This window comes from Oryctolagus cuniculus, unplaced genomic scaffold (genome assembly GCF_964237555.1).
Source record: "Oryctolagus cuniculus unplaced genomic scaffold, mOryCun1.1 SCAFFOLD_113, whole genome shotgun sequence".
NCBI lineage: Eukaryota > Metazoa > Chordata > Mammalia > Lagomorpha > Leporidae > Oryctolagus > Oryctolagus cuniculus.
Genome location: NW_027208223.1, coordinates 135,875 through 147,988, shown reverse-complemented (window position 1 = coordinate 147,988; position 12,114 = coordinate 135,875). Strand labels below are relative to the sequence as shown.

Genomic DNA, 12,114 nt, shown 5'->3' with positions numbered 1-12,114 from the left:
ATAGGTCTGCTCTGATTTCATCATCATTTAAAAAAACAATCATCTATTATTTTTCACTTTATGTTTCTGTGTGGGAGCAAACTGTTGAAATCCATACTTGATGTATACTAAGCTGATCTTCTGTATATTAAGATAATCGAAAATGAATCTTGATGTGAATGGAAGGGGAGAGGGAGTGGGAAAGGGGAGGGTTGTGGGTGGGAGGGACGGTATGGGGGGGAAGCCATTGTAATCCATAAGTCGTACTTTGTAAATTTATATGCATTAAATAAAAATTAAAAAAAAAATAGTTATTAATCATAACTCTCAGTTTAAGCTTTTCTTACCAAATTTTCATGTTTGCTGATGTTTATATCTATGGGAAAATTGGGTCTCTGGATTGCAACCAATGAAAGCATCCAGACTAACAGTAATAAGGTCAACAGTCAGCAGAATGATGTCCAGCTGAACTGAAATAGCTTTTCTTATTTGGTAGAGGGGTTACCTCCTACATTATGCTGACATACTGACATAGACAGTAGATATTGGAGCCTGTCCCTTCTGCCAAATGGAGAATACCATATTTTGGTCCATCATATATATATTTATATATTATAATATATATTATATATTATACTATATATTTCTATACATAATATAGAATTGCATATAATTATTATAAATATATAATTGTATATAATTATTATATATGAATTTGTTATTTATATATAAATAATTATTTCTGATCCAGCTCCTTACCAATGGATTGAAAAAGCAGTGAAAGATGCTCCAAGTACCTGGGTTCCTGGGACACACATCAGAGGAAAAGCTCCTGGTTTCAACCTGGCCACACTCTGGCTATTGAAGTCATCTCAATAATATATATATATATATATATATATATATATATATATATAAAATACATATAGTAAATTATATAATATTATCTGTTTATAATTATATATTATATAATATATTGTATGATAAATTATAATATATTTTATATATGAATATATTTATATACATAAATATATAAATAAATGTAAATATATATATAAGGAATTTATTTATGTAGTTGACAGGTTTACTTACAGAGAGTGAGAAGAAGAGACACAGAAAGGTCTTCCATATGCTCATTTACTCCCCTAATGACTGCAATGTCTGCAGCTGGGCCAATCTGAGCTAGGAGCTTCCAGGTCTCCCATATTTTGGCAGGGACCAAAGCACTTGGAACAGCTTCTACTGCTTTCCCAGGCTATTGCAGAGAGCTGGCTGGGAAAAGGAGAAATGGGGACTAGAACTGGTGCTCATATGGGGTGCCAGCATTGCAGGTAAAGGATTACACCACTGCACCACAGTGCTGGCCCCAGTCTATCCTTTATTAAGGAGATCTCAGTAATCATGTTCAGGTATTGCTGTCCTATATTCATGGCCAAAGTCCTAGCAGGCAACATGGTTTGGAGAATCATAAGCACAAGGTGTGTAGGAGACTTCATTTCTCATACAGCACAGTTAATAACAAGGTTCCAAGAGGGGAAATTACTTGCATCATAGTCTTTGAGAACTAATGGACATCACAGGTGATCTAAAGAATTTAGAAGGTTTGTGAGCCCCTAGAGTGAAAAAGTCACTGGGAGCACAAGGACAGTGCCTAGAGTTTATTTTGATGGATTTTAGCCCCTTTCATTGGAGGGAGGCCCGAAGAAGCTGGACTGATTAGTAAACCTCAGAAGTGTCTTTTCAAGGTGAAGGCAAACTGAGACTGAGGGGTTTTTGGAAAAACGTTGAACAAAAGACATTTCCCACACGTGGTTAAGACACATCATTTATCTACTGATTTTCATCAGATCTGTTAACATTAGGTATAAGGTACAGTGGACATGGTGGATGGCATATAGCAATATGATTTTAGTAATATATCATGAGGTGCTTTTTTTAAATGGATTTAGCAGGTAAAATTGGGCTACCTAATGGGATGTAGCTGGAATAATCACCTTTTTGTTAAATAAATCTGAGGTAATAAATGTTAGTGTATGAAGACATTGAGTTTTCTTTTATTGGGCCTTCTTGGTTATTTTAATCTGGGATCTGCGAATTCTCATTTTCTTTATTTTATTCCTCATCATGTCGGACCAACTCTGCTGCTTTGGGGATTTTTTTAGTACATCTGACATTTGGAAATTTAGACAATAGTATAGTTAAAATGAGATGTACCAAGTAAAGTATTTATTTTTATTCTGATACATATTTTGGAATTCTTCTAAAATTCCTATTGAGTATCCTTGTTAAATTTAGTTGCATCCCAGGTTAAGACTTATTGGAGGCAGGCTCCATGGCTCAATAAGCTAATCCTCCACCTGCGGTGCAGGCACACCAAGTTCTAGTCCTGCTGGGAGAGCCAGATTCTGTCCCAGTTGCTCCACTTCCAGTCCAGCTCTCTGCTATGGCCCAGGAGTGCAATGGAGGATGGCCAAAGTGCTTGGGCCCCGTACCTGCATGGGAGACCAGCAGGAAGCACTTGGCTCCTGGCTTTGGATCAGCGCCATGTGCCAGCCGCAGCACACTGGCGGCAGCGGTCACTAGGGGGTAAACCAACAGAAAAAGGAAGACCTTTCTCTCTGTCTCTCTCACTGTCCACTCTGCCTGTCAAAATAAAAAATAATTTTTATAAAAAGACTTATTGGAGCCACTTTAGTGATTATACCCATGAAACTTTGTTAATAAATGCAAATAGAACCTGGGAAAATTGATGTATATCTTATGCTGTAGAGACTTAAGATTGAACATCTTTTTTTAATCTTTTTTAATTATATAATTTAAAAACAAATTTTAGATTTTTTTTTTTACTTTACTAAGTCACAGCTCTGGCCCCATTAATATGACTTAACAATGTTTTTTTCCTCTCAGAATTATCTCTATTGTTTCAGTTAACTGCATGCCTTTTCTTTACATTCAGATTCCCTCAGCTGTCAAAGCTTATTCATCTTAATTCTGTTGTTCCTATTTCCCTCCCTTTTATTCTGTCCCTAGGCTAATTGAGATCATGATTCTCCATTCCTTCTGTGTGGTGTCACAGTAGGCTTGAAGTGTTCTTTTTCTCTTCTGATTTCTAAAGAAAGAAATTATGTATTCCCCCAGTTTAGATATTTTAATAATGCACTCTAAAACAAAGGTTAAATGTTCTTAATTTGACAAGAATTTTCGGGGCCAGTGGTGTGGCATAGTGGGTAGAGCCACCACTTGCAGTGCTGGCAGCTCATATGGATCCAGATCTCTGCTATAGCCTGGGAAAGCAGTAGAAGATGGCCCAAGTCCTGGGCCCCTGCACCCATGTGGGAGACCTGGAAGAAGCTCCTTGCTCCTGGCTTTGGATTGGCACAACTCTGGCCATTGCAGCCAACTGGGGAGAGAACCAGTGGATGGAAGACCCCTCTCTCTTCTCTGCCTCTCTCTGTGCAACTCTGACTTTCAAATAAATAAATAAATCTTTAAAAAAAGATTTTTTTCTAATTTTAGATTTGTTCTACTTCATTGCCACTTCAGGGTGTGTGTAAGGAGTGCATATCCAGTTTTTCTATTTTGGAATTTGGGGATTTTGTATTAGCTCTGCTGTGTATTCATTTTTCTTGAGCATTGGTGATATCTTCTCCTTAGTTGTATTAAGAGAGAGAGCAATAGCCCTCATGTCTTTTTAGGTAAGTAAGACATATTAAAAACAGAGCATTCAGTATACATTCATAGTATTTTGACTTGTTCAATTGATTTTCCTGACCTCCCTTGGATATTCTTGGTCTTTGCTGTACAACTTTCTATACTCATTAATTCTTTGATATTCCCAAATCCAGAAAATGAATGACTCAACAGCTGTGTTCCTGTATTTGCTGGGACTCAGGGTAAGAAGCAAAGTGGAGGTGTTCAGGAATCTAAAGTTACATGCTACATAGCAAAGCACATCATTTCCTATACAAAGTGACTGGGAAATCCAGAATCTTTTGCACACATATTGGATCCTGAACTATTACTGGACTATTCAGTAAGATTTTAATGTATTTATTTTCTGTGTGTGTGTTTGTATTTCTAAATAAACTCTGCTGGGCTACTTAACATTAACATGTATTGCAGAATTCTTTCATCAGTTTTTACTTTTAAAAAGTTTCTCTTTCAGTTTTATGGGAGAGGGTAGAAGTTTCCTGCTATGTAACTGAAAGTTCATTCATTCATTAAAGTTAAAAATATTTGTTGCAAATTGGTAGAATACTATTAATTCTCATGTGATTTACATGAAACTAAATACATTCTCTATTTTGTTTTGCTTAAAATTTCTGCATGTGTGGACTTCTTTTTTCCTTCTTGCCCCAAATCCCTTTGTGTATTGGGATGGCAAATGGGTTTTACACTGGAGAAAACATGTTATTTTGGCAAAGAAGTACTTAGCCTTCCTGCTTCAAGTATTCAAATATTGCATTGGAAATCAGTATATTTGTTTACTGTACAAATGTCCTTCATACAATTTTGTAATCTTCTGGGATGGGAGAGGAAGCAGGAAATAGGAGGATTATGGGTGGGAGGGATGTTTTGGGGGAGGGGAAGCCACTGTAATCCAAAAGCTGTACTTTGGAAATTTATATTTATTAAAAAAATTAAACAATTTTGTAATCTTCATCTTCCTTTTTATTTCATCCTTTTTAAAAAAAGATTCATTTATTTTACTTGAAAATCAGAGTTACACAGAGAAGGAGAGAGAGAGAGAGAGAGCAGTCTTCCAACCGCTGGTTCACTCCCCATTTGGCCACAATGGCTGGAGCTCTGCCAATCCAAAGCCAGGAGCCAGCAGCTTCTTTTGGGTCTCCTATGCAGGTGCAGGAGCCCAAGGGCCTGGGCCATCCTCTAGTGCTGGATAGTAAGTCTTACTTGCCTAAAAAGATGGATAGTAATTTGAGTAGCCAGGACTTGAACTGGCACCCAATTGGAATGTCAGCACTGCAAGCCACAGCTCTACTTGCTACTCCACAGCATCGGCCCCCTAAATTCTTATGAGTATTGCTACACGATTGGAATTTATAATTGATAATGCTGAACAATTGAAACTGTCTTATTTACAATTGTAGGACTGGATATGGCAGTTCTACTTGAAGTAAAGTATGTAGCCTGCTTATTGTATGATTTTCGGAAAAGCATGTATTTATATATAACAGCAGATCTGTTAATCATTTAAAAGTGAATTGTCATGATTACCCAGATGTAAAGAATGCAATATGTGCTAATGAGTTAGCAGTCACAGACATTTAGAATTAGAGGGATTTTAGAACTTTTTCAATACTGCAGTTTTTATGAAAAACTAATAATTTTTTTTATTTGACAGGTAGAGTTATATACAGTGAGAAATCAGAAAGGTCTTCCTTCCATTGGTTCAGTCCCCAGATGGCTGCCACAGTTGGAGCTGTGCCCATCCAAAGCCAGGAGTCAGGTGCTTTCTCCTGGTCTCCCATCCGGGTGCAGGGCCCAAGCACTTGGGCCATCCTCTACTGCCTTCCCGGGCCATAGCAGAAAGCTGGACTGAAAGAGGAGCAACCAGGACTAGAACACTTTGCCCATAAGGGATACCAGCACCACAGGTGGAGAATTAACCAAGTGAGCCACGGCGCTGGCCCCCGATAAATTTACTCTTAACAAAATATCAAAATATCTTATTTAGTATAAAGTTAGTCGTGAAAAGAGACTACCTTGTTGAACACAGAAATTTGAGATTATATTTCTTGGTATTAATTTGCATCTTAAGGCTTATTGCCTAGTTTATTTCAATATTTCAATCTAATATTCCTAATAATATCTTGTACTTAGTGGTTCACTGTGTGCCAGACAATATTCTTTTGATTTTTTAAAAGATTTATTTATTTATTTATTTGGAAGTCAGAGTCACACAGATAGTGAACAAGAGGAAGAGAGAGAGAGAGAGAGGTCCTCCATCTGCTGGTTCACTCCCCAGATGGCCTAAAAGGTCAGAGATATGCCAATCTGAAACCAGGAGCCAGGACCTCTTCAGGGTCTCCCATGCAGATTCAGGGGCCCAAGGACTTGGGCCAACTTCCTACTGCTCTCCCAGGCTATAGCAGACAGCTGAATGGAAAGTGGAGCAGCCTGGACTTGAACCGGCCTCCATATGGGATGCCCCCACTGCATGCAGTGGCTTTACTAGCTACACCACAGCACTGGCCTCAAGACAATGCTCTAAAATGATGCATTAATTATTCCCAAATATTGAAAAGTGGCATGGTACACATTTGAATGTGTTGTTTTGTACTAGTTGTAGAAACAGTTTAAAATATATTTATATTTAAAAATGTAAGCTTTGATCTAAAGGTTTACTTTCCCTTAAGGTGCCTGTTTGGAAACTGAGAGATCATTGAAGTCTCAAGATAGAGTACAACTGATCTTATCCAAGCCTCCTTTATCACATGAGGATGCTAAATGCCAAGCCCAGAGAAGTAAAGTGAATTGTTCAAGGTCACATAGGTAAGTTGTGGCAGGGATAATTCTGTATTAGCATTAGGTATCCTGATACATAGGCCACTGTTCTGTCAATTTTGTACTCCTTCTGGAGTTAAAGATTCTAAGTTGTGGAAAATTGAATTTGGAAATTTAGTGGTTGCTATGTTGTTATGGTGAGAAATTTCTGTGTATAGCTATGAGTTGCTTAAATTTTATTCAATATATTTTTCTAGTATGTTTGCTATTTATTTGAAATGTATAACAAGTAGCTTCATCTATTTGCCAAAAGAATTTTTAAAGATTTATTTATATTATTTGAAAGTCAGAATTACACAGAGAGAGAAGGACAGGCAGAGAGAGTGGTCTTCCATTCACTGGTTCACTCCACAGTTGGCCTCCATGGCTGGAGCTGTGCTGACTGGAAGGCAGGAGCCAGGAGCCTCTTCCTGGTCTCCTATGCAGGTGCAGGGGCCCAAGGACTTGCACCATTTTATAGTGTTTCCCAGGCCATAGCAGAGAGCTGGATAGGAAGTGGAGCAGCCAGGTCTTGAACTGATGCCCCTTTGGAATACCAGCACTGCAGGTGGCAGCCTCACCCACTATGCCACAGTGCCAGCCCTTGCCAAAAGAATTTATAGAAGCTATTCCATATATACACTTAACAATTATTTAGTTACTTGACATGAACTATCCCTGCATATTTGAAAATTTTGAATGGTATCACTTGGGTTTTAAGAATGTTATATTTTAGGTCTCTTAATATTTTTAGTGATGATGTTTTAAAGGCCCTTTCTGTTTTATGAAAAATGATAAGGATTTTGTTTTACAATGGCCATAGTATTACTACTTAAAGCAATAGATTAAATAAAACTTTTAAACAAAGTCATTTAATACTGAATTCTAACACACTGGTATATTTTAAAGTGAGAAGCCAGATTTCTTTCAGATATTCTAAAGAAGAATGATAATCAAAATTGAAGACATCTACAGTTTTTAATCACTTGTTTTAAGTATTGGTCATAATGGTCCAATTTTGAGTTTAATTTTAATTAGCTTTTAAATGATTCAATATGTTTTATAGAAAAAATTCGGAGAACATAATTATATACTCAACCTCCCTCCCTTCTTTTTCCTTCTTTGTCATTTTTTTTAGCTTATGAAATGACATTTTCAGTTTACATTACATTAAAAAGGGTTCTTGAATCAAGGGACAAGTTTAACAGGCAAAAAGCAAAAAGATCGTAATTTAGAGGGAATATAGACAATGGCTCTAAACAATATTTGAATATCACATCTAAACAATATTTGAATAAATTGATAAATATTTTAATTTCTCCTACTAAAATGCTCAAAGTCTTTAATTATTTATCAAATATTAGTGCAAAATTATGGATTTAAATGATCCCAAAAAGTGATGAATTTTTGTGTAATAAAGTCCAATTTTTGTCAAGGCTTTTTGACAGTCTCACAGAAAACTTATGTTTGTGAATGGGAAGAATAATACCAAAATATCCATACTACCAAAAGCAATTTGCAAATTCAATGTAATCCCAATCAACATACCAACGATGTTCTCAGAGCTAGAAAAAATGATGCTAAAATTCACATAGAAACATGAGAGATGCTTAACATCTAAAGTAATATTATAAAGCAAAAAAAAGCTGGAGACATCACACCATATTTTAAGACATATTACAGGGGTCAGCACTATGACAAAGCAGGTAAAGTCACCGTCTGCAGTGCCGGCATCTCATATGGGTGCCAGTATGTTTCCCAGCTGCTCCACTTCTTATACCCCTCTCTGGTATAGCCTGAGAAAAAAGTAGAAAATGGCCAAAGTCTTTGGGCCCCTGCACCTGCATAGAGACCTGGAAGAAGCTCCTGACACTTGGATTCAGATCAACAGAGCTCCGGCCATTGTGACCATTTGGGGAGTAAACCAGTGGATGGAAGACCTCTCTCTCTCTCTGCCTCTACCTCTCTGTAACTCTGCCTTTCAAATAAATATACTGCAAAAAAAAAAAAAAGAAGAAGTGTTAGCACTGATATAATAACAGACACATAGTTCAATGGAAAAGACTTGGTAGCATAGAAATAAACCCAAATTTCTACCAGCAACTCATATTTAACAAAGGAACTAAAATGAACTGGAGAAAGAAGAATCTCTTTCACAAGTGGTGCAGAGGAACTTGATTATCCATATGTAGAAGCCTGAAAAGAGACTCCAACATCTCTTACACTATGTGAAAGTGAACTCACAGTGAATTAAAATGTAATCATAAGACCCAAACCCAAGTACACATAGGGAAACTCTAAATATTGTCAACACACAATAGCTTTTGGGTAAGATTCCAATAGCAATAGTCACAAAAATAAAAACAGAGACATTTGAGTATATCCAACTAAGATACTTCTTCACAACAAAGTAAACATCAGAGTGTAGATACAATGAACAGATGGCAGGAAAAATTAAAACTCTGAATGTTTACAGATTTCCAGAACATTTACATGAATTGGAAAAACTCCAAAAAATACAGTGAAGAAACAGGCAAGGATCTGAATAGACATTTCTCAGAAGAAATGTACATGGTCAAAACATGTGAATATGCCCGATGTCACTAGCCATTATGTAAATATAAATCAGAACACCATATCAGTCTCCAACACCTGTGGGAGAATACAACACTCAGGTGTTTGTGTGTGCAGCAAGTGGGTTTAGAGGACCCTGTTCACCTCTGGAGAGCAGAGCCTACAGGGAGGTAAAGAAACCTTACTGCGCAGGGGCATGCTAATCTTCTCTGTATCATTCCAATTTTAGTATATGTGCTGCCGAAGCGAGCACATGTGCTGCCGAAGCGAGAAAGAGATGAAAAGAATTTATCTCAGCTAGCCACTAATATTCAAGAAACAAGGTCTTCAGGAAAGCCAACTCAACTGACATTTTCATGTCATTGTTAAATAAAGGAAAAATTATCTAGGTTCAGCAATACGTAGTTTATAAGAGAAAGACTACAGAGTAATTTCCTTGGCATAGAAATAACTTTTTTTTTTTTTTTTTTTTTTTTATCCATGAGGGCTTGCTATCACCACCACACACCCACATCCCATATACAAATGCCTGGCTTGAGTGGTAGCTTCTCTGCTTTGAGGCAAGTTTCTGCTAGTGTGCACCCTGGGAGGAGACGGAGGATGGCAGAAGTGCTTGGGTCCCTGCACCCAAATGGGACATCCAGAATGAATTCCCAGTTCCTGGTTTTGGCTTGGTCAAGCTTTGGCTATTGCAAGTGTCTGGGGAGTGAAGCAGTGGTTCCCTCTTCCTGTCACTCTGCCTTTCAAATCAATAACTGTTGTTGGTAATGACTAATAATGATATTCACTGATTGTCAAATTTTGAATCTATTAATTATAGACAATTTCTCTTTGTATTTTTAAACTTTCATAATGTTCTGTAGCCAATTTCATCACTAGAAATAAAAACTTTTCCTCAAAAAAAAAAAAAGAAACCTTACTGCTTTCCTAATGTGCTTATTAAGTTCTTGACCAGCGCCTGTTAGTCTTGCCACAAACTTTCTAGTCTTACTACTTTCCTTCTTCTTCTTCTTCTCTGTGACTTGTAAAATAGTATACATTCTATATACTGTGGATACTTTTGATTTATTTTATTCCTTCGGTCTCCTATGAAGTTCCTCCACAAAAGCACAGCCCTCAAAATATTCATTCATTTATGCAGTCTGCAGATTTCATGAGCTACTAAATTCCAAGTAGTATGTTAAAGGCAAGATCTGGGCCTAAGAGAAAAGTGGTCTAAATTCTGTGCCTAGAAGAGGATTTGGGACATAGTAGAACTTCAGTGAAGTGCTATGTGAATGACATGCACTCATTAAATGAGTAATCTAAAGCATACACTTCATTTAAGCAACACAGCAGCCCTACTCACCTCAGGTAGAGCAATTGAGAGGAATAATGTGAACAAAAATAAGACATCAATAAGTTGAATAATAACAGAGAAAAAACAAAATGAGATAGATGCCAACATTACTGAGCTATTTTTGAGGAATTAAATTGATAGAGGGGCTGGCATTGTGGCCAAGTGGGGAAAGCTGCAATCTGTGAGGCCAGCATAACATCTGAGTTCCACTTTGAGTTTAGGAATCTCCACTTCCAATTTAGCTCACTGCTAAACACCTGGGAAACCAGCAGAAGATGGACGAAGGACTCAGGTCCTTGCCACTCATGTGGGAGACTTGGATGAAGCTCCTGACTCCAGCATGCCCCAGGCTCAACTGTTGAAACTCTCTGGGGTGTGAGCCAGCAGATGAAAGCTATCTATGTCTTTCCCTCTCTCTCTAAATCCACCTTTCAAATAATAAAGATTTAATAAACAAATTAACTGATTTCAAAATACACAAAAACATGAACAATACTATATCATTTTTATGCCAAACTGATAAAAAATAACAAATGCTAGAGAGCACATGGGAAAAGAAAACCACCATATATGGTAGGTGAAAACACAAGTTAGTACAGATGTTATGCAGAACAGTATGGTCATTCCTTAAAAAGAATAAAAATTGGGGCTGGCGCTGTTGTGCAGTGAGTTAAAGCCCTGGCCTGAAGGGCCAGCATCCCATTTGGGTGCCAGTTCTAGTTCCAGCTGCTCTTCTTCCAATACAGCTCTCTGCTATCTCCTGGGATAGCAGTAGAAGATGGCCCAAGTCCTTGGGCCCATGCACCCATGAGGGAGACCCAGAGGAAGCTCCTGTCTCCAGGTTTCAGAATGGCATAACTCTGGCCTTTGTAGTCATCTGTAGAGCGAACCAGCTAATGGAGGACCTCTCTGTGTCTCTACCTCTATTGTAACTCTTTCAAATAAATAACAAAAATTAAACTAAGATAAAAATTGACCTACCATGTGAGAGTTATCTTGCTCTTGGCTATATAGAATAAGGAAATTTTATTAGAAGGAAAGGAGGAGAGCATATCAAAGATACAGCAATTTTCCCATAACACAGCCACTATAACACAGTTCACTGCAGCCAGGATGTGAAACCAATCTAGCTGTCCATCAATGAAAAACAATGGACAGGGCAACCTCTTTTAGATACAAAAAAAGAACAAAATATTATTAAATTAATTGAAATAAGCCAGAAGCAGGAACACAAATGTCACCTGGTCCTTGTCGCATGTGGAAGTGAAAGAAAATAATGGATCTGAACACAGAACTGTGATTACTAGAGGCTGAGAAGGGAAGCAGCTAGGGATAGAGGGGGATTGGATAATAGGTATCAAAAATCAAAGAGGCAGAAAGAACTTCTGGTGTTCCATAATATAATGAGATGACTACATTCAACCATATTAGGTTCTGTGTAAAGAACTGAAGGAGAGGAGCTGGTAGTCTCAAATCATGGAGAAGAATTAGAAACTGTAGTTGCTTGGGGGCCAGCATTGTGGCACAGTGGGCTAACACCCTGGCCTGAAGCACCAGCATCCCCTGTGGGTACCAGTTCTAGTCCTGGCTGCTCCTCTTCTGATCCAACTCTCTGCTATGGCCTGGGAAAGCAGTAGAAGATGGCCCAAGTCCTTGGGTCCCTGCACCCAAGTGGGAGATCTGGAAGAAGCTCCTGGTTCCTGGAATCAGATTGGCAG

General features: G+C 37.8%; 1 pseudogene; it reads right to left on the bottom strand.

The window, feature by feature from the left end:
• Positions 1–9,242: 9,242 nt before the first annotated feature.
• LOC138848019 (U6 spliceosomal RNA) lies at positions 9,243–9,310 on the bottom strand (annotated as a pseudogene).
• Between the last annotated feature and the right edge of the window lie 2,804 nt (positions 9,311–12,114).